Source organism: Perca flavescens, chromosome 1, assembly GCF_004354835.1.
Source record: "Perca flavescens isolate YP-PL-M2 chromosome 1, PFLA_1.0, whole genome shotgun sequence".
NCBI lineage: Eukaryota > Metazoa > Chordata > Actinopteri > Perciformes > Percidae > Perca > Perca flavescens.
In genome coordinates this window covers 10,700,365-10,723,119 of record NC_041331.1, presented here as the reverse complement: position 1 = coordinate 10,723,119, position 22,755 = coordinate 10,700,365, and positions in this window count along the sequence as shown.

Sequence of the window (22,755 nt, the reverse complement as noted above, 5' to 3'; positions counted from 1 at the left end):
TATTAACAAGTAACAACACAATAAATGTTGAGTTGGTATGCTAAGCGATCACGTGCAGTGAATGGTTAATATGCTTTTACGTCCGTTTTGGTGAGCCCAGAGGGAAAATATGGCATTTTAAAAGTAGCCTACATTTACAGTCGCTAGCTAACGGTAGACTACAGAGAAAGTGTGATATTTTTATGTCCGTTTCGGAGCAACAGGGGGAAAATATTTCAGTCGACACATTAAGTGGAACCGAAATGAGGAGCCAGGGTTTGAACTTCCTCTCAGCTCTCTCTTTATTCCTTACACAGCTGTTTCTGTTACCTTTCATGTGAACAACTGAGTACAATGTTACGAATGTCTTCTAGGAGAGTCTATCTGAACATTTGGGCTGTTACCTTCATATATAAACAATGTAATACAACTCAACCCTAACTGACTATCTGGTCTGCTGAGGGCTGTTTGCAGCCTGGGGCAGGGCTCCACATTCATGCCCTCATACCCATCTTTTCTTTCAACTACCCTTCTTTTGCTTCACCATCCCTACATCCCTTTATTCCTTCAGCAGAGTCGTAATAGGTTTGCTGAGTCAAAGCAGCACTCATATTTAGGAATGCCTTAGAAGTGCATGAAAATGCTCATTTTGTCTTTCAATGGGTGGCCAATAGAATGCCTGTGTTGAGTATTAAGGACCCCTGCCGGGTGGTCCTTGCCTCTCTGCATTCACGTTAGGGGTCCACGCAGAGGGGAAGGACTGGGGGTTGGGAAGGTAGGTTTGGCTTGTGACTTTTTGTCACACAGGATTCGAATCAGTTAGTGTGGCCGGCATCACTGTCTCATAACTGAGATCAACGTTAGCTGGTCCTTAATGTGGCTGTAATCACAAAACTCAGTCACTTGTTTTATTGCTCAAAGGTAGTTTGTAAAACTGACATAACTGATCTACACATCATGTGTTGGTGTCGGTCCAGTGACAATCATAGATTCAACTATTTAAGTGAATTTTTTCAGTAAATTAAGACAAGTCTGTGTTACTATATAATCTTAAAATATAATTGATATACTGTGTCTCTTGAATAAAATACCACAACAAAGATAATTTTTTGGGCTTCTCCGCCTTTAATTTTTGATGGTGGTGAGAAAGAGGGGGAAGACATGCAGGAAATTGTCACAGGTCAGATTCGAACCCTGGCCTTCTGTGTCGAGGCATAAACCTCTCAGTACATGTGCGCCTGCTCTACCACTGGTCCAACCGGCCACATAACACAACAATTTTAACAGACATTTGGCAAGATGGCTCATTGCAACAGGAAGTAGTTAAGTATTTATCAAAGAAAATTAATTATATTCTTCTGTAAGAGGATAACACTTTATTTAAAGCCTATCACAGCAAATGAGACAACTTGAACTTGACTGCACAGAATAGTATACTATTAAGTAGTGAGACAAGGTAAACCTTTGAACCATCACTTTATCACAAAACAATATGTTGATAATATATTGATGTATAATTAATGCCTAATGATCATGTCCATCAATCTAGTGTTGCCTTGGTGATATCTGCGAGTGAAATCAGAACTATAAGGCCATGTCCACACGTACCAAAATGATCTTTTTTTACCCGTCTTCCCTGGATTTGTTTCAAGAATAGTTGCGTCCAAATGAATCCATTTGTAAATGACTCAACACGCTACTTCATATTCCAGGCCTATAGGTGGCGCTGTTTCTGCTACGAAATTTACCAAAAAACGGAGAAGAAGAGCATAGTCACTTCCATCATAACATGACTAGATTATAACGTTTTCTTAATACATCCGTGGACTATAATAACTTTCACCATTGCTCATTTTATAAAGGCCACCGCAAGAAAACGTGTCTTTGTTTACATTGTATAATGTGCTATTGGATTGCTTTTCATTTTGCATGATTGCAGTGTGCTAACAGTGTGCTAAAAAATATAAAAAACATAAAGCGCTAACGTTAGCGCGCTAACGTTAGCGCTTTATGTTCCCGACACCAACGAGACCAGCAGCTCTACATTCATCTTGCCTTGCATCTTCCTCGTCTTATTTCTTCCCGGCAGTGTAGACGCTACTTGGCGTATATCTTCTTTGCCGTTACGTTATGTGTGCTCGGCCTTTTTGAGACCGTTTTGTGTTTGAGCGCCCCCAAGTTGTGTTTTACTGTAACTTCAGAAGCTCCAGACGTGTGAGCAAAAGCGCCAATCTCATTGGTCGGATAGTTTTTGACGTGGCGCGTCAAACCAAAAAAACGAACCCGAGACGTTTCTTAAAAAATGACGCTTTTACTCGTGCCGTTTTTCGCGTCTGTGTGCACACTCACATTGGCGCCCTTTGTTTAGTCACGAGGCGTTAAACGTCGGCGAATATCGCGCGCGAAATTCGTCCCGGTGTTAACAGGCCTTAAGACCAGGTTTCAAAAAAGTGCGTTTTCAGGCTGTGCGTTTACAGGATTCGTTTGGACGGTCGGCCCAAACGATGCAAAATATGTGTGTTTGCACAAAAAAACGTTTCCGTGTGGATGGCCCCTAAATCACCCTCACTGTAGGACTGCCATTAACCCCTTGGGCCATCTTCAGACCGACTTTGGCTTTGTGTGAAAAAACACAGCCCTCTCATGCATTTGAATGAGGTCTGTCCGCCTGCACAGCTGGGGTGCCAACACAGGGTAGAAAATTTTTAAGCTGGTTCAACTTTTGCTGCAATGCCAGATGACATCATCCAGCAAGGTACTGCATTGGCCAATCAAATACATGCAAGGGCACATTCTTGTCTCACATTCTCTCTCACTCTGTATTTCTGTTTTCATAAGATGCAGAATTTTGCATTGCGTCGCCTTACTAGCATGAGATCCCCTATTGTAGAGCTGTAGGCGCCAACAACATTTCTTTCTGTCATTAATATGGCCAAAATAACCACTGCTGCTGCTTGGTACCTGTTGTGAAAGTCCCAGATACGTCGGAAAAAAAAACGCTGTTGTGTCTGGATACATAACATCATCCGGCAGCTGACCTAAATGATTACTACTGCTGTTTTGAAAGACAATAGGACACTCTTGACACCATCCCCCGTGACTCTATCTCCAGCCCTCCAGTCCCACCTCAGCAGGGGCTGTGGCCTCTTCATTACTGCCCTACACAACAACAACAACTCTCTCCTTCCACCAAAGAGACATTAACAGGCTGTTTAAAAGACAGAATCCCCAAAAAGCACCTGGACAAGACTCTGTCTCTTCCTTCACCCTGACGCACTGTGCTGTTTAGCTTTCTCTCCTGTATGACAGGACGTGAATCTGGGGAAACACGTCTCTGACTCTTTGACTGGCAGCACTGGTTCCCCTCAAGGCTGCGTCCTTTCCCCTCTGATATTCTCCCTGTACACCAACAGCTGCACCTCCAGTCACCAGTCCATCAAGCTCCTGAAGTTGGCGGACAACACCTCCCTCATTGGACTCATCTCTGGTAGGATTGAGTCCCCCTACAGGTGGGAGATTGATCACCTGGTGACCTGTTGCAGTCAAAACAACCTAGAGCTAAACGCTCTGAAGACAGTGGAGATGGTTGTGGACACAACCCTGCATTACACCCCTGTCAACACTGTTGAGTCCGTTCGCTTCCTGGGCTCCATAAAACACAACAACATTTCAGAAAGCACTACAACATTTCAGAAAACACTTCAACATTTCACACAAAAAACAGCAAAAGCAAAAATCAAATTACATTTGGTGAGACTCAAACCAGAAAAGCTAGGTGCATCTTGGACAATGACTTCTCGTCGCTGATTGGATGCGATGTCTGTCAGTCTGTGAAGAACGGAAGTTCTTCTTCTTTTGGATTTCAGGCATTGGGCGCCTTGCAGTGCATTGCTGCCTCACAGATCGGGATGATAACATCAAGTAAACTGTTAATTATCCATAGGGAAGGTGGGAAGATATATACGGTATATATAGTTTATCAGGCACTGTTGCTGCAGACATACTACAACAACACATTAATTCAATTCAATTCAACTCAATTTTATTTATAGTATCAAATCATAACAAGAGTTATCTCGCGACACTTTACAGATAGAGTAGGTCTAGACCACATTCTATAATTTACAAAGCCCCAACAATTCTAATAATTCCCCCAAGAGATACATTTGAATTATTGCTTAAAGGAACACGCCGACTTATTGGGAATTTAGCTTATTCACCGTAACCCCCAGAGTAAGACAAGTCATATCATACCCTTCTCATCTCCGTGCGTGCTGTAACGCTGTCTGACGGTTCCAGCATTAGCTTAGCCTAGCACAGATCCTGCAGGTAACTGGTTCCAACTAGCCTACTGCTCCAAATTGTGACAAAAGTGACAAAATAACACCAACATGTTCCTATTTACATGTTGTGATTTGTAGAGTCACAGCATGTACAAAAAACAACGTAACATGAGACACAGCCGTCTTCTAACAGTAAAGAAACCGACTCTTCCGCCTGAGAATATAGTTCCCTGTTTATTTACAGTTAGAAGATGGCTGTGTCTCATGTTACGTTGTTTTTTGTACACGCTGTGACTCTATAAATCACAACATGTAAATAGGAACATGTTGGCGTTATTTTGTCACTTATTCGGAGCAGTAGGATTGCTGGAACCATTCACCTGCATGTTCTGTGCTGGCCTGATGCCGCTGTAGCCGTCAGACAGCATTACGGCACGCACGGAGATGAGAAGGATATGTATCGACTTGTCTAACTCTGGGGGTTATGGAGAATAAGCTAAATTCCCAATAAGTCGGTGTGTTCCTTTAAATAGCGTCGGTCCGATCACCAAATCAAAATATTTTTTATTTCTACGGTTATTGTACTAACTGATGTAAAATCATACTACATCAGTCTTTAGGTGCAAATTTGTGGTGATTTGTGTTCATAACGTTACACACTCTGAACCATCCAGACATGTAAATGAAAATGGAAAATAGTCGTGCAAGAGAAAACTCAGTTTGGACAGATAGTCTAGCTTGCTGTCCCAACGCATTGTTGGTGCTGCTGACCAACATTACCTTTTGATTAGACTTAACTGACATTCAAATCCACTGGAGATAAAACAGAGTTTTACTAGAGAGCAGTGCATGTATTTTAATAACTGGCACTAAATGTTTTATCACTTACTGCTGCTGTCACTTGCTTCAATAAGTAAACTCACCTTCATTGTAAAGCAGCAACAGACTTTAAATCTGACATCACCATAAGAAATACTAATCTCTACATTATTGGGCTTTTCTTCTCTTGCTAAGTGCAAATTTCTATGCCTCTGTCCAATAAGATCTGTAATAATGGTACAAAACGTCTCTCTAATAATGACCACGCCTTGTCCAACTGTAGAAGCTGTATGTTATCTGTGGTGGCTCCCACACATTGTCTCTGCAGAGCTGGATAAGCTTACTGTTGATAAAGTATTTCTGCCTAACAGAGGTGGGACAGCAACTAAAACACGATAACACTAACATGCCTGCTGAGGGCAACTTAAAGGTCCTGACTTGTTAATGGGTTTGGCTTCTTTGCAATTTGCTTTAATAAATAAAGGCTTTACATTTGCAATCTGGACTCTGGTCATAACATATACATCTTATAACTTATTCCCTGTCATATATTGTTCTTAACGTATATTATTTCTTTTCTGTCAAGCAATTATAATTCTATTAGGTTTACATTCTTTTCTTTTCATAGTCATTGTTAATATGTAATAATAAGCTATTGCACTGATCATGTTCTCTTTTGCACTACCACCATTGCACACAGTCTAAATTAACACCTTTAACTCTTTACATTTTTGTGAGTGATTTTTATGTATGTGAGATATATGTGTGTATGTGTTTGTTGTGTTATGGTTGTCTAAGCTACTGGATGCCTAAAATTTCCCTCGGGATGAATAAAGTTTCTATCTATCTATCACATATCTTCCAGCAACCAAAGTATTAAAGGGACAGTTCACCCGCAAATCAAAAATACATATGATTCCTCTTAAGTGCTATTTATCAATCGAGATTGATTTGATGTGAGTTGCCAAGTAGAAATCATGACCTGGTTACTCAAGATAATCCACACACCTGGTTGTGAGCTGTTCAATGTAGAAAATGTTTTCTTTTTACCCCAACTACATCCTCTAACCGTATCACTGCTCAGAAGGATGAGAGGTTCGTGACAAGGCAAAATTTAATTAATCCTCCTCGGCTGAGCTGTAACATTAGCTAGCCAATGGGTAGTAGAGCTGTAATCGGGCCGTAAAAGTTAGGCCCGACAAGGCCCGAGCCCGACAGAATTCGGTCCGAGCCCGACAAGTACATTTTGATTGACAGCATTTTAAAAGCCTGAACCTGTTTACAGCCCAACATTATTCAAATGTGCGCATGCACATAGCTCTTTTGCCTTTTTGTCAAGAATGAGTCATTTCTACATTTTTTTACATAATTTATTCATGACTAACATAGGCTATAGGCCACTTGGAAGTTGGAACAAAGAAATAAAATAAGTCCTCCAGAGGCCAGACTCCGTTTCACCTCCTCAGCATCCATTTTTGCGCTTATCGAAATGCATCACCTGACCGCTCATTTACCCAGAGCGCAAGCCCAAGCCCGGCCCGAGCCTGTGTAAAATGATAGAAATTAAGATTGAACCCGTCGGGTCCCATCGGGTTTGGGCAAAGCTCTTCAGCTCTAATGTATAGTCACTCAGTATCGGTTAGCTATCAACTAATCTCAACTAATTAGTGATACGGTTGGCGAACACATTCTCACTCCCATCACGGGAGCAAAATACGGATGATTGGTCATGTTATCTCTCGAAACACGCTTGGTCGGGACTCTTCACATCACTTTTGACGCTCTGTGTCGGGACGTACGTTTAACCAACATGCGGCACAAGAACGGGACAGTTAGGTTTAGGAAAAGATGGTGGATGGGGTTATTAAATGTACATTTCAGTGACATGCAGGACAAGAACAGGACAGGAACCCCGGTCTCCTGGGTGAAAGTCCTGTTTTGTTTGACCCATCCACCACCCCAACCACCCTCCCTATGCGGCATTTCAGGCTTTCATACTACTCGTTACCATTGTCGCTCGGAGTTATGTTTGGCAATGCAAGACTACCTCGCTGTCAATTCAACAAAGCTGATGCGTGCATGGTCATTAGGGATGGGCGTATCGATCCTGTGGTATTGATAGATCGATATACTCACATTACTCATTTGGCATTAATTTCCTTAAAAAAATATCGATATAAACTAAAAAATAATAATTGGGGGTGTATGCATCACTTTCAGCTGTTTTAGATTACTTACTTAAATTACTATGTGCTGTGACACCCCTGTACCTGGCGGCGTATTGAGCTGGCCCATGTCACGTGACAGGAGACGAGCGAATGAGCGTCAACGTGCGACACAGCCAAGTTCATTTTCTCAGGGAACAACTGTCTTTCTTATGCAGGTTTATAGGATAAGGAAATCCTAGTTTATTATGATCTTTATGACCTCGTTTTTGCTTCAGTGAAGTGTTACATGTTTACTTCTACAAAGAGGTTCGAAACATAACATTGTTATGATGTATTGGTTTTTTTCTTTTCTTTTAGCTTTTTCTACCAAGATTGGTCTTTTTTCTTTTTTTGAGAAATAAGAAAAGTGAAAATGTGTATGTTTTTGTTCATATTTAATTTATTTCATTCATATTTATGTTATTTATTTTAATTTAAATTTTATTATGTATTGACCATAATACATTTTGTATGTATTTGGGTGTGTTAAGTTTATATTGACTTTTTTCTAAGATGTTCCATTAGAATATACTACATAGGTTTCTGGCTCAATAGAGAGCATTATTGTAAATGCTGAGTAAACTCTAATCTTTCACTCATTTTTAATGTATTTAAATGACTAAAAATGGTCTTCATTGTTCCAATCTGGAATTATGAATCCATACTGTCAAAGACAGCAACAGAGAGACTCTGATAAACTTAACACTAGAAGAAACAAACCTGTTTTATCTCTATAAAATAAGATAGACTTTATTAATCCCACACTGGGGAAATTCCTGTGTGACAGAGAGAGAGAGGGTGAGTGAGGAACTTTTGTGAATGGCCTGAAGACCCATCCTGGGTTTGCTCTGATTGGTCCGCCACTCAGCCAATGAGAGGCTTCCACTTTGCAGCTCCATTCATGAAAAGGCAGCATGGACGGAGAATGAAGGAGGAGCATTAGTGTGTGTGTGTGTGTGTGTGTGTGTGTGTGTGTGTGTGTGTGGCTGAGTGGTGGTTTTTCCCTGTCTCGCTCAGCAGACAGTATCGTCACTTCCTCATTTCATCACCACTGTGGAGTTAACGAAAGAGCATTGTATTTAGTTGAAAGGTGCTCAGTTCTTCATGTCTACTATCTTGTAAAGGGGAAAACTCAAACCAAAATACACATATAGTATAGTGTATATATAATGTAGATTTTTAACTATCTAACTTTATCTAAAAATGAACAACAGGCTTTGTGTCCCCAATAAAACACCAAAGGTTCTTTCAAAAAATGAAATTTAGAATAGAGATTTGATGCTGAGAGTACAGCTTCAATAGCCAATGCAATGCAGTCATGGCACATGTCGCAATTTGAGCTGTGACAACCAAAAGAATAAGAATGGATAGGGAAACTGGAGGAGCAAGAGAAACCATGACACCATGATCAGACATTACTACCTACCATTGTCAAATGCTACTGAATTTCACCAGTCTCACAAGATCTTGTCATTTTAACTCCACACAGCATTACAGTATGGACTATATGTAGGTCTACAAAAACAAAAGAGAAGAAATAGGAGCTGTTAAACACAACAAAGTAAAAAAAAGTATTATGCTGCTCACAAATGCAGGCACTTAATGGCATGAACAACACAAAAAAGGCTTAGATTAGCAGTTAAACTCGAAGGAGGAAATGTGGGAATTAGGTTAAACTCAAACAAGGAATGTGGTGTATAATTGTATGAAATGTATGATGAAAATTGGTTAGAAATTTCGCCAAGCAAATACCAAGAAATAGGTTGCAGCAGTTCGTCTTTCAATAACACTTGCAAAATCCACGATGGGACTGAGCTGAGCTCTGCTTGAAGTTGAACAGCTTCGGTGACTTTTTATAGTACAAAATCGCTGTCAATCAAAAGGAGTTACAGTCCTTCGACAGACCCTCCAATCATCATGCAGAAGCCCGGCGTCCAGGCCATTGACCCCCAGAGACGCTGAGCGTCCATGGGCGGGACATAATAGCAGCATTTATCCAATGACCGTCTAGTTTCGAAGCACTGAAAAAAACTGTTCAAAGCAGCCCCATTGAAGTCAACGGACGCTAGGCTTCAACAGGGAAATGCACTGAGACGCTACGGGAGCAAAATTACGAATCCCACTATGGCCACGCCAAGACCTGCCATACGAAGCAGCTTGATTGGTTGGGGTTAGGCATTTCACCTCGAGTGGTTAAGGTTAGGATAGCCGATTGGTCAGGGGATAGGACCTGTACAAATCAGGTTACGTTGCCTTGCGTAAGCATGGACGCCTGGCCAATAGTAGCTATTGAAGGGTGGGTCTTGGCATGGCCATAGTGGGAAAAAACTTTTCGTGCTACGGGAATGTATGAGAAGGTAATCGAGTCAGCTAATTCTGAACCAACTTGTCTTCGAGATTAACGTATTCTAACGCATTTTAGTCAATAAAATGTTAACACAATAGTACATATTTGACCATTACATTTTAGACATTTTAGGGGAAGCTGAGTCTAGTCAGTTCTCAGTCTAGCACCAAACATGGTGCAGAGGGAGAGGTCCACAGTCTTTATATTAAGTTTTACAGTATAGGATATTATTTTATTACTTTGTAGATTTAAAGTTAATGTTGAATAAATATACCTACTCAAGTTGTTATGTATTGTGGACATAATGTGCAAAAATATCAGATATTAGACGGATTCGTTGCGCCGACACACTGCAAAAACTAGCACGACAGACGCTCACTGTCGGCCCAACTTGGACTGACGGCCGACGATCTACTCAGTGTGTCAGGGCCTTTAGACACATTGAGAACGTCAGCATAGGAGGATAAAGGAGAGGACTGCTGGAGAAAATGCAATGGTGACAACTAGCAAGCAAAGCTGTGATGTTGTTACACAAAAGACACCCACAATGCACTCCCATATCCAGTGTTGGGAAAGTTCACTTTCTACATGAACTAGTTCAAAGTTCAGTTCACAAATTTTAAAATGAACTAGTTCAGTTCATAGTTCATACTTCAAAAAAACGAAGTTAAACTGAAAGTGCTGTTCACAGACACCAGAATGAACGAAGAAGGCAGTAATACAGTACGTTCAGAGTTCATGAACGAGTTCATGAACGTTCAATGAACGCGTTCAGGCACAACACTGCCCATATCTACACAAACAGATGTTGGACAGTACATTGTTTGTCATCTGTCAGCTGAACTACAGGTTCATGTGTGCAGGAGAACGTTATCGTGGACACTCGATTGCTACTTTGTTGTGTGGACAAAATAAATTCCATCCTTTTTACTCTAAAGACTATGGAATGTGCAAAAGATACAGTATTTTCCAATGTGCAATAGAAACTGGCAAAAAATAAATTTTGCTTGTTTCTGCATGACATGTCAGATAGCATTTCAAAGGCTTCTCCAAAGCATTACAAAAAATAATTTTGGAGATGTTTATTTTTTTTTTTATCTTTATTTATTCAAGGAAGTTTCACAAAGAGGAAGCCTCTCTTTTGCAGGAACATCCAGATCACATTTGCACAATTACACATTCACACCTGGAAGAGCTGCCCAGTCCAACCACAGTCTGATCTGCTGGCCACTGAGCAGCTCCACTCTTATCTCAGGCTGTGTGCTGGAATTGGGTGTTTTATTCCACATTTGTCAGCTGCCCAAAAATAAATAATGAAAACTAACCTTATCTCTGCAGCACAATCCCTTTTCATTGATTGCATGTTTATTATTGCCTGTGGCTGTTTTGTCTGTTTATACTCTTCTGCACTGGTTTAGCATTTCCATGGTTGTTTTCCTTTTTTTCCTTCTCTGCTATTTCCATTCTTATGCAGGGCGTCTCTTCTGACCATCCGGTCCAGAGTGTCACCCCTAGGCATCCGTGTGTGTGTGTGTGTGTGTGTGTGTGTGTGTGTGAGTTCCTGAGTTCCAGTTTCATGCTTTAGTCTCAACAGTGGTGCACGACGAGCTACAGCTCGTCGTGCACCAGAATGTGACTCATTGTCTCAGGCTCATAGAGGCAGAGAGCAGCGCCTGTTTGGAGGCAGTTTCCTGCTGATATACAGCTGAGGATGTGGGATCAGTAGGGTTAACCAGATAATGGGACAGGACAGGACCTCTTAAATGTTTTTATGTCACACACCAACAATCAGACCCACAGAGACACCCAGATGATCACATTAAGTCCCATAAAACAATATGGGTCGGTTTTAGTTGTTTATGCTTTGGGATTGAATTGGTGATCTGTCCAGATAGATGGATACCGATGGACCAGGTGAAATTCCCAACCTTAAAACAGTCAATCCGATTTTTTTAATCAGAATTGGATCTATTGGTCCTTTGAATTTGAAAAGTCTAAAGAGCTGTATCAGTAAATTATTTCAAGTCATTTGTGTGTGCATGGAGCCAACAGGAAGTCAGCTGGCTCGGCCAGACAACGAAACGGCTCAGCTGAAAAACATGGACGTCTGCACTCTAAGAAATAAATCCATAAAATAACAGAAAAAGTTCTGACAGCTCATTACCCGGACTTTGTCCCGTAATTAAAAAATAGAAATAATTTGTGAGGCTACAGTTCAAATACATACATAACATATGTTGTTAGGCCTATATAAAATTGTCTCAAACAAAGCTGCTCACTTCTGAAAACATCATTATAATCGAAAGGCTACATCTACACTATTACGTTTGCATTTTTAAGCTGCGTTTTGAGCCAAAACGACCCTCCCTCCACACAAGCGTTTTAGCTCTAGTAGCAGAACCAATCTCCGTCCATATGAACACGTTTGACAATGCAAATCACATGACCATTCACACACTGTGTGAATGGTCATGTGTAACTTTGCATCAAGGTGACGCAGACCGCAAGGACTGTGATTGGTCAACTCGTCCTGTGTGTTGACAGTCGGTGTTTCAAGCAGCCTACTGTCAGGAGTAGCAACATGCTAGTTCACTGACATAAGCTTTGCAAATAAACTCAGACATATTTTGGTTACAATGATGGGCTTATCTGTTTGTTAAGTACCTATATGTCAGTAACGTTTTGAAATTAGCACTTCGCCAGCAAGCAGTACTTTGTGGGCAGTTGTGGTCAGTGTTGTGCCTGAACGCGTTCATTGAACGATAGTTCATAGTTTGGGCGAACGTGTATTGTAGCCTAGTACTGCCTGATGAACGTTACTGTGAACCCATTCGTTCTGGTTTCTGTGAACGGCACGCTCTCTCAGTTTAACTTGGTTCAATAGGGTGCCAGATTTCTATAGAGCCTTCCAGGCGAAAACCCAGCTAAAAAACAGCGTAAACCGGCCTTAATATGTAGCGGAAAAAACACCCAATCTGGCAACACCAGCCACCAGTGTTGCAACGCCACTTGCGTCATCAAAACAAAAAGCAGCATGAAGGCAACGAAGCAGCAAGGAGGTTTCGTACCGTTTCGAAAAAAAGGTCGGCAAGGATGCGAAAAATCTTACATTTCTGTGCAAACTTTGCCCACCGGTTTTCAAAAAGAAAATCCACACTTCAATCACATCCACAGCAAACCTGAAACGGCACATTGAACTGATTGGATATGAAGATTAAATCTGACGCATTGTTTCAGTGTTGAAACTATACTATACTAATAATTGCTGTCTGTGGTTCTATATGGGCTGTGGCAATAATTTTGAAAAATAATAGCTTGCGGCAACATATGGAAAAAAAAGAACTGTGAACTAGTTCATTTTTGGAACTGTGAACTTAGTTCAAAATTTTGAAGTATGAACTATGAAGTGAACTAGTTCATTTTAAAATTTGTGAACTGAACTTTGAACTAGTTCATGTAAAAAGTGAACTTTCCCAACACTGGTTGTGGTAAAGTTTTTTTTGCAAACATAACATAAACTGGCTGGCAGACACCTCGTAAATAACCTCAGACTTATTTTCTGGTTACAGTAACTAGGTCAATGGATTTTACTGTGTCTATTTCTCAATACTTTTTACAAAATCTAAGCAAGAAAAGGTCAAACAATTAATATTTGAGCGACACAGACACAGGCGACACCCCCTAGTATTATGGAAATAGAAATGCACCGTGATGCAAAGCAACCCCGACGCAGAACTCCAAAAGGGTCACGACGCCTTAGGAGCGACGGCGTGGAGTTGACGCAGAAGCATAAAACAGCCTTTTACTGAAAATGAGTTTGACACCCCATGCCATACAGGATGGCTGAAGATATCCCAAGCTGTGTGGCTGTGTCACTGTTCAGGGGTAGCGGTGAGAGGGCAGCTGGTAGAGCACCACAGTGTCTGGACCATCCTTGGAGCTGCTTGATTTGACCCTTGAGAGTCTTTTTCACTTGGGGTCAAAGAGGATGGTAGTGTGCTTCTGAAAGGATGAAGGGGGTTAGTCTGCACCCCGTCTTTTCCTAGCCAGCTCTACGCTGTCCAAGCCTGGGTGACCTCCAAACCAAACCATCAGAATGTCCCAAGCAGCCATGGGGGGCTATTGTTCTTCAAAGTAGGTCAAAGCCTGCAGCTATCACAATCAATTTGGATCGATTGGAGAACAGTGGGGATGGAGACAAGGAGAAACAGGCTGCAAGGCTGATCCCACTTGTTGATATAAACTGAAGGAACAGGAACCAATGATAGTATTCTTTCTATTTCATTACCCTCTTTCTCATCTTCATCTCCCCAAACATGTCCAGAGTGCTCATCCTCCTCATCATTGTTCTTCGTCCTCCTTCTCCTCCCCTTTTCTCCTTACCCTAACGCTCCCTCTTGCCTCCTCCTTTTGTATAGTGTAATTATTCATGTGGAACATATGGAGCATCATATTACATAACCAAACAGCAGCTGCACTCAGGCTAGATCCAAGATAATGTAAATCAGGAGCCACACTACTATGGCACAGCAGATCTGAAGCATATAGCTGCATCATAGCAAACGTTATGTATTCTATGTTTCTTGAAGAACAATGACTTGCTGGTGCTGGCCTCTTCCTTTCAGCAAACTAACAATGGAACAATCACTATATTCATAGAGTGCTGCTGCTCAGGCTGATGCGCTGATGTCTCATTGTTTGATCAGGTGCAGAAGGAGGTAATGCTTTTCAAAAACACTGCCTAAATGTTTCTTTGTTAATTTCATTGTAGTCATGCATATCTAATGAATTATCATGGCTAATGAGTCTAGGTTGAATCATATCCTATATAAAGTGATGGCCATATTTTCTGTCAGAGTTGAAAATTCCAGTTTAAACATAATCTCCAAAACAGCAGTCAGCTGGGAAGAAATATAGTAATCTAGGAGCACAGTATTAAAATTGTGCTTGAATAATCAGAATCAGAATCAGCTTTTTTGGCCAGGTTTGCGCAAATAACAGCCCAGTCTCATGCCAGGTCGTTATATAGTCACGTTATTGTAATCTATTAAGTCATGGACATGTTACGTAAATGCCGTTTTTTTCGTGTGGCGATTACGAAATTGAAAGCAATGCATTTTAATGGGAAGCATATTTCGTGATCCCAGAACGCTGACCGTAGCGAGTAGTTGGGGTGGTGGATGGGTCAGAAAACACAGGACTTTCACCCCGGGGATTATGCCCCGCGTGTGGCAGTACCTTTGTCCCGCGTGTTGCAGTTCCTTTGTCGCCGTCCCGTTGTTTTGGCCGGCGTATGGCGCCTCATTTCCCCGTTGTCGCGTCCCCCAGAGCAGGTTCGAAAAGCGTGACCTGTACACGTTCAAAAGTCGTTGCATATACACGAAAAAAACATCAAAATCGTAACCTGTACACAAATTTATGAATCAAAATAACGTTACTATTACACAACCTGGCGTGAGACCGGGTTGCAAATAAACAGGGAATTTAACCCTAGTTAATCTTTGCTCTCTAAGTACAACACTCACTTAACAAAAAAGAATAAAAAAACATAATAAAAACCAGAAGGACAGTGAGAAATATAAACTCAGCACAAAAAGTAAGGACATTTGAGTTTGGTAGATTATTTATAACAATGTTTTTTGGCAATAAATCTTATATCGTTGGAAAGCCTGTTTAGTTTCCTTTCAAATGGTGACCCATTTGTAAGGAACATGCATTTGTGGGATGAGCAGCAGTGCTGAGTATGTGGGTTGCGCCCATGAAAGTTTTTCCAAAGGAAAAAAACCAGCATGAGGAGGAGGTGCCAGGCTGTTGTGGCTGCGTATGGTTCTTCCACACGCTACTGAGGCTCCTGAATTTAAATTGTTAAATTCCCAATATGTCTTGTTTCTTCAAACTTCAATCATCCAATCCACCAAACACCAAATGAGTCAATGGCAGAATAAGCTATTTGGCATTGGCAGAGAAGATTTGGCAAATTTTTCATGGGCGCAACCCACATACTCAGCGCTGCTGCTCATCCCACAAATGCATGTTCCTTACAAATGGGGCACCATTTGAAAGGGAACTAAACAGGCTTTCCAACGTTAGAAGATTTATTGCCAAAAAGACACAGAGAAATAATGTACCAAACACAAATTTCCTTACTTTTTATGCTAAGTTTTTTTTTTTTTTAAATACTGTTGAGTATACAGTATAACAATACAATAGAATTTAGAAATTTACAAAAAAAATATACAATAACAATTGAAGAGAGGGAAGAAATAGTGCGATAACAGTATGGTCTGAGATTTAAGATTTGAAGTTAAATACAGTGCAAATATTCAAATATTAATAACAATTATGTAATCGTAGAACAGTGTTGATTGACTTTGTTCAGTGTTACGGGAGGGATTGACTGGTTTTGGCGAACAGTGCCCTGTATACTACCAGAGCAAAGGAGTTTGAACAGTTTGTGACCAGGATGTTTTGCTGCCCTTTTCCTGACCCTGGACCAGTACAGGTCCTGCTCCATCCAGGACCTGTACTGGTCAGCTACAATAATCCTCTCTGCAGCCCTACTTGTCCATTGCAGTCTGGCCCTGTCTCGTTTGGTGGCTGACCCAAACCAGACAGTGGTGGAGGTGCAGATGACAGACTGAATGATGGCTGAGTAGAAAGTGGTCAGCAGCTCCTTAGGCAGATTAAACTTCCTTAGCTGTCGCAGGAAGAATAACCTCTGCTGGGCCTTTTTCTGGACAGAGTCAATGTGGGGAGACCATTTTAGGTCCTGTGAAATGGTTGAACCCAGGAACCTAAAGGAATCCACAGTGGAAACTGTGTCGTTCTGGATGGTGAGGGGGGGACTTCTCCTAAAGTCCACTGTCATCTCCATAGTCATCTTGGGATTTAACTCCAGGTGGTTCTGACTGCACCATTGGACCAGCTGTTCCACCTCCTGTCTGTAAGCAGACTCATCACCATCCTGGATCAAACCAATGACGGTTGTGTCATCTGCAAATTTCAGGAGTTTTACAGACGGGTTCTTTGAGGTGCAGTCAGTGTGTAGAGGGAGAAGAGCAGAGGGGAGAGGACACACCCCTGTGTAGATGGACCGAGTTTTGGATGAGATGCTCCCCAGTCTGACATGCTGCTGCCTGTCAATTAGGAAGCTGATGATCCACTGACAGGTGGAGACAGGCACTGAGAAATGGGTGAGCTTCTGATGTAGGAGTTCCGGGATGATGGTGTTGAACGCCGAGCTGAAGTCCCCAAACAGGATCCTGGCATATGTCCCTGGAGAGTCGAGGTGGTGCAGGATGTATTGCAGTCCCACATTGACAGCATCATCCGCCGACCGGTTGCCCTGTAGGCAAACTGCAGGGAGTCCAGCAGGGGTCCTGTTATGTCCTTCAGTTGGCTCAACACCAGTCTTTCAAAGGATTTCATGACCATAGACGTCAGGACGACAGGCCTGTAGTCATTTACTCCTGTGATGGAGGGTTTTTTGGGGACTGGGATGATGGTGGAGTGTTTGAAGCAGGAGGGCACTTCACACAGCTCCAGGGACCGGTTAAAGATCTGTGTGAAGATCTTTAAGATAAAATACAACATGTTTTGCTGGTTAGCTGTGAAGAAGGGAAGGCTTTGACAACAGTTCTACATTTTGGGAAATACCCTTATTACTTTGCTGCATAGAGTGAGATGTTGAGATTGATACTATGAGGCTACAACCAGCAGCCAGTTTGCTTAGCTTAGCATGACAACTGGAAACAGGGGAAACAGTATTAAAGTATTATCAGCAAAATGTACTTAAAGTATCAACAGTAAAAAAGAAAAGAAAAAGAAATTGCAGCTGAATGGCCAATGTCAGTGATAGATTTAAGCAATATCAAACTCGAGGTTGTGCTGTTGTACTGCATATCATCATGGCTGTGATCTGTCCGTAGTGTTCGTAGTATCATCACAACAGCACAACCTTGAGTGTGATATTTCACCATGTATTAGTTAACAGTAATAAGCAGAGGTGGAAGTAAGTCACACGTGCAAGTCACAAGCAAGTCTCAAGTCTTAACCTTTATGTCACAAGCAAGTCTCAAGTCACTGTGGTGAGAATCAAGCAAGTCAAGTTGGGTCCCTGCTATAAGTCAAGCAAGTCACAAGTCATACAAAAAATTACCGTTAATGTTAGCTATAACACACATTCACGTACCTTTGTTTGTATTGCTTGAAATGAAGGATGAAGTTGGATGTTGAGGTTCTCGTGTCTGTAATTTTGAGTTGAATTTTTGCACACCGCTGGTCTTTTTTTCAACAAGCATCGACTACAAACTCCATAAATCCATAAGGGGGTAAGCTTCTCCTCTAATAACCAACCAAATGTACTGATACAATTTTATTCACCATGTTTTCGGTATCTGTCCAAGCATCTCCTGTAATTCAGCAAACACAGAATCTACCAAAGATCTCAAGTTAAAGTATAATTTTAATTATATCCAGGTAATCACCCCTCTTCTCTTGAGACACAACGTTATTACTCATTAACGTGAAAATATAAAAATCATATATTGATGAAAAGTGAAAACACTTTATGATTGTGCGTGTCATCTTTACGCCAAGGGCCATGCCAATCTCCTCTGTATGGAATCCATCAGACAGAAGGTGGAGTACTGATGAGCGCTGTTGTGCGGGGCCAGGCGTGGATGCATGGTCACAGTGTTTGCGTAAAGGGGGAAGTACAACCCACACACTGCGGGAGTGGTAATGGTCAGAAATCCAGCGGGATGGGATTAAGAAAACAGTCACACAGGGTTCTATTGTGTAGTGCCCTGGTTCTCAAACTGTGGTACAAGTACCACTGCTGGTACCCGAGCTGCCTCTAGTGGTACGTGGATGGACTCTCTGATATATAAAAAATGAAATAAATTAATTTAAAAACAATACTATAGAAATACTACAACATGTCCAATAATAATAATACTTAAAACATGATCAGTTAAAAGTAATTTAAAATAAGTCTTTAAATGTAATATTTTTGTTTCGATATCAGCTTGCTACATAGTCATGTTCATGGACTACGCATATATCCATAATTAGTTACGAGATGTGATGACAAGATAGTAAGCAGAGGTAAAATTAATGGTTCAAAAACACTGCAATTGTGGCTCACAACAACTATTAATAAGAGAAGTGTGGATGAGGAGGAGAACATTTTGAGCAGCCCTGTTGAAACTATATTGGATGAGGGTTAGGGTTAGTTGCCACTTAAGCAGTGGCAGTGAAGTCTCCACAGCACCTGCTAGCAGCAAATGATGCAAAACAGTATACAAACATATGACCCGAGTTACCTCAAATTTGGCTTCAGTTGGAGCAGGGCGGAGGAAGTACAGCGTGGCTGTGGCGATTGACAATAAATATTGGCTACTGCGTGAACTGTCCGTAGCTGAATAGGGTAGGCATATGTTACTCTGTTTTTTTTTCTGAAATGGTACGTGGTGTAAAAAGTTTGAGAACCACTGGTGTAGTGTATTGGGTGTATACATTCATGGAGGAGACCCTGTTACACCGCAGAATGGCTTGCTGGGTAGAGAGACCAGAGATGTTATATTGTAGCCAACTTAAACATTACAAGCATCAGCAATGTAACTTTTGGAAAGAACGTTTTTATTCCTGGAGATAACCTGGTCCCAAATAGCTAGCTGTTGGCAAATGACGTGTATACTCTAGTATTGCTAGAGGATGCAACTATGTCATGGCACGTGATTGCTCAAGATCAAGGAAGTGCAGAGTGTGAAGTTATTTGGATGAGCTGGAGAAAGCTGCACGCTGCAACACTGGAGGCCAAGCAATTGGCCCGTTCTGAGCAGGCACTGTACTAGTTTTAGAAACAGATTACATATTTTGATTATATGTTATCTGAATCTAACTAGAAAGTAGACGAAACGTAGTCTATATTGACAAAGTTTCATTTCCGGGATTGTTCCAGGGCCACCAGATGTCTGTTACCTTCCTCTTTCTTTGTGTTGGGGTTCTAAACTCCTGTCGATTTATGAGGACTACGGTTAACTGCTCCTCAGATCTCTGCAGGGTAAATCCAGACAGCTAGCTAAACTATCTGTCCAATCTGAGTTTTCTGTTGCACGACTAAAACATCTTTTGAATGTACACGTTCCACCAAAACAAGTTCCTTCCTGAGACTTTGCAGAGGCACTGTGGCTCCGTCCGGCGCTTTGCACCGCCCAAGACGATTGTGATTGGTTTAAAGAAATGCCAATAAACCAGAGCACGTTTTTCTCACATCCAGGAATGTTGTGTGGACTAGTAAAATGTACATTTCCACACACTGATGAAGAAGAAGAAGTACTCAAGTACAGTACCTCTAAATTGCAATTTAAAGAAAAGTACAGTACTTGTGTGCGTGTACTTGGTGATATTCCACTGGTTTTGGTGATGCCTCTGTATACTTATTCATTGTTCATTTTGTCACATTTATTTAATTTCCTATGAGATCTGACTCTTCCATCTAGTTGCTCAGATACCACTGACTTTAAAAACAATTACCATGTGCACAGATGTGTTTCCTCTTTAACTTTATACTATTTATTATGTAGCATATTGACTCCAACCCACACAGACACAAATGTTGTATATGTAGAGGGCCTGACAGTGTTTGTAATGTTTGCAGCTAAACAGATGAACTCAGGCCATCTGTGCATGTTGGAGAAACAATGCTGGGGCTTAACACTCCCATGCCTGGTATTTACTGCAGGACAGTTAAATAGGCGACTAGGCGAGGGCCACCGTCCCAGCCCAAACATTTGGTTATGAACAGTGGTAAGGCTGGCCCGACTTGAATAAGCTCTTTTACCTCTTGTCTCTCACTTAGCTAAAACCATGATCATGGACTAATGGCTTTATTAGCCTTGTATTATTCTGAGGGCTGGGTTAATCCTGTTTCCTGGCTTCTGCACTTCACCATATGGGCCAAAATATAGCAGCACAATTGTAGGCCTACATCCGATGACCGAACTGGACATACAATTGGCTCAGGTATTATGTAATGTTCTTCTGGCTGCTGATTAAGTTGTAATCTGAGAATGTTTTTTTTTTTTTTTGATTTGTCTCTAACGTTGATGGCGAGTACAGAAGCTGGGAGCAGCCCCAGATCACAAATTAATTATCATATTATCTTGCGATACCAGGATTTTATTTCAACTGATTACAAATTATCGTATTTTCGTAGCATAACAAACACTAATCTTAAGTGTGAATATGCTTTCTTTATTGTTTCTGCTTTTGTGTCGAAGGGAAGCCTTGTCACAGCATGTCACATGTGAGAATTTGTATATACGCACATGGTTTTTGGACATTTTACCTGAGGAATATTAAATGATATGTATTTATGTACTTCACTTTTTTGTACCGCTGAAGACAATTATTCAAGAAAACTTCAGTTGTGATCATGAGAAAACAGTGTTTGAAATCCCAAGATAACATTATAAGCTTCAGATTACATGATAAAATACATCTATCAGCATAATAGGTCAAAATTAATATGAGCAATATTTGCTTCAGCATTTGGGATCCCTTTCTTTATCTGTACAGTCTAAACTCAGAAATCTTGGTGTTATATTTGATCATAATATGTATTTTGATCAACATCATTGACCCGCACATGTTTCTTTCAATTAAGAAACATTGCCAAAAAATCCAAATTACTCATGATGATCTCTTTATATCAACGGACCAAAAAAAAACATCTTAGGAAATAAATGGAAATTTAGCATGCAATGATCCTGTAATTACCAGTTCTAGTCTTGTTTTAATCATTAGTGCTCATTAGGGCTCATTTCCGTTCAGTCAAACAGTACTTGGATGTCCTTTTTCTCAGATATTCTGTTGGTGTATATAGAGTATCTGTATATAGAGTATCTGTACGTAGAGTATCTGTATATAGAGTATCTGTACGTTTAGTATCTTTATGTAGAGTATCTGTATGTAGAGTATCTGTACGTATAGTATCTGTATGTAGAGTATCTGTATGTATAGTATCCGTACGTAGAGTATCTGTATATAGAGTATCTGTATGTAGAGTATCTGTATGTAGAGTATCTGTACATAGAGTATCTGTATATAAAGTATCTTTATGTTGAGTATCTTTATATAGAGTATCTGTACGTAGAGTATCTGTACATAGAGTATCTGTATGTGGAGTATCTGTATATAGAGTATCTGTATGTAGAGTATCTGTACGTAGAGTATCTGTATATAGAGTATCTGTATGTAGAGTATCTGTATATAGAGTATCTGTACACAGAGTATCTGTAGGTGAGTATCTGTACGTAGAGTATCTGTATATAGAGTATTTACATATAGAGTATCTGTATGTAGAGTATCTGTATATAGAGTATCTGTATATGGAGTATCTGTATATGGAGTATCTGTATGTAGAGTATCTGTAGGTAGCTCCTGCTCATTCTCCGCTCCGCACTCCAAAGCAACCGGATACACAAGATCCACCTCATTCTTGTGCATCATAGACGTGTCCCCTGGTTCTATCTACCACAGAAAAAAACTTTAATGTATTCACATCAGTGGTGGAAGAAGTATTTAGATCCTTTACTTAAGTAAAAGTACTAATACAACACTGTAAAAATACTCTGTTACAGTAAAAATTCTGCATTGAAAATGTTACTTAAGTTAAAGTACATATATAAGTATCATCAGGAAAATATACTTAAAGTATTAAAAGTAAAGAAAAATCCTCCCATTTTAGAAACTGTAAAGGATCCAAACAGTTGTGTGTTTAATGGTCTAATCCAGGGGTTCTCAACCTTTTGCAAGCTGGGCCCCCCCAAAGCTGGTCCATTGCAGTTGGGCCCCCCCCCCTCCAATTTCTTGGCAAAATGTCTGATAAACGTAGCCTCAAATCATCCTTGATTTATGCACGATTGCGGTATTTCGTTTTGATTGCAGTCATTTCTGAGAATCCTGCCTCACACAAATATGCCGACGCGAAAGGGAGGAGAATCTTCAAGGTGACATCACAGAATTGAGAGTATTCCTGCATCAATGCTGCCCAGAATGACGAAAGAGGGCAGGAGGTCAGTGGCGTAACCAGCCAACACCAGGCCCCTATGCA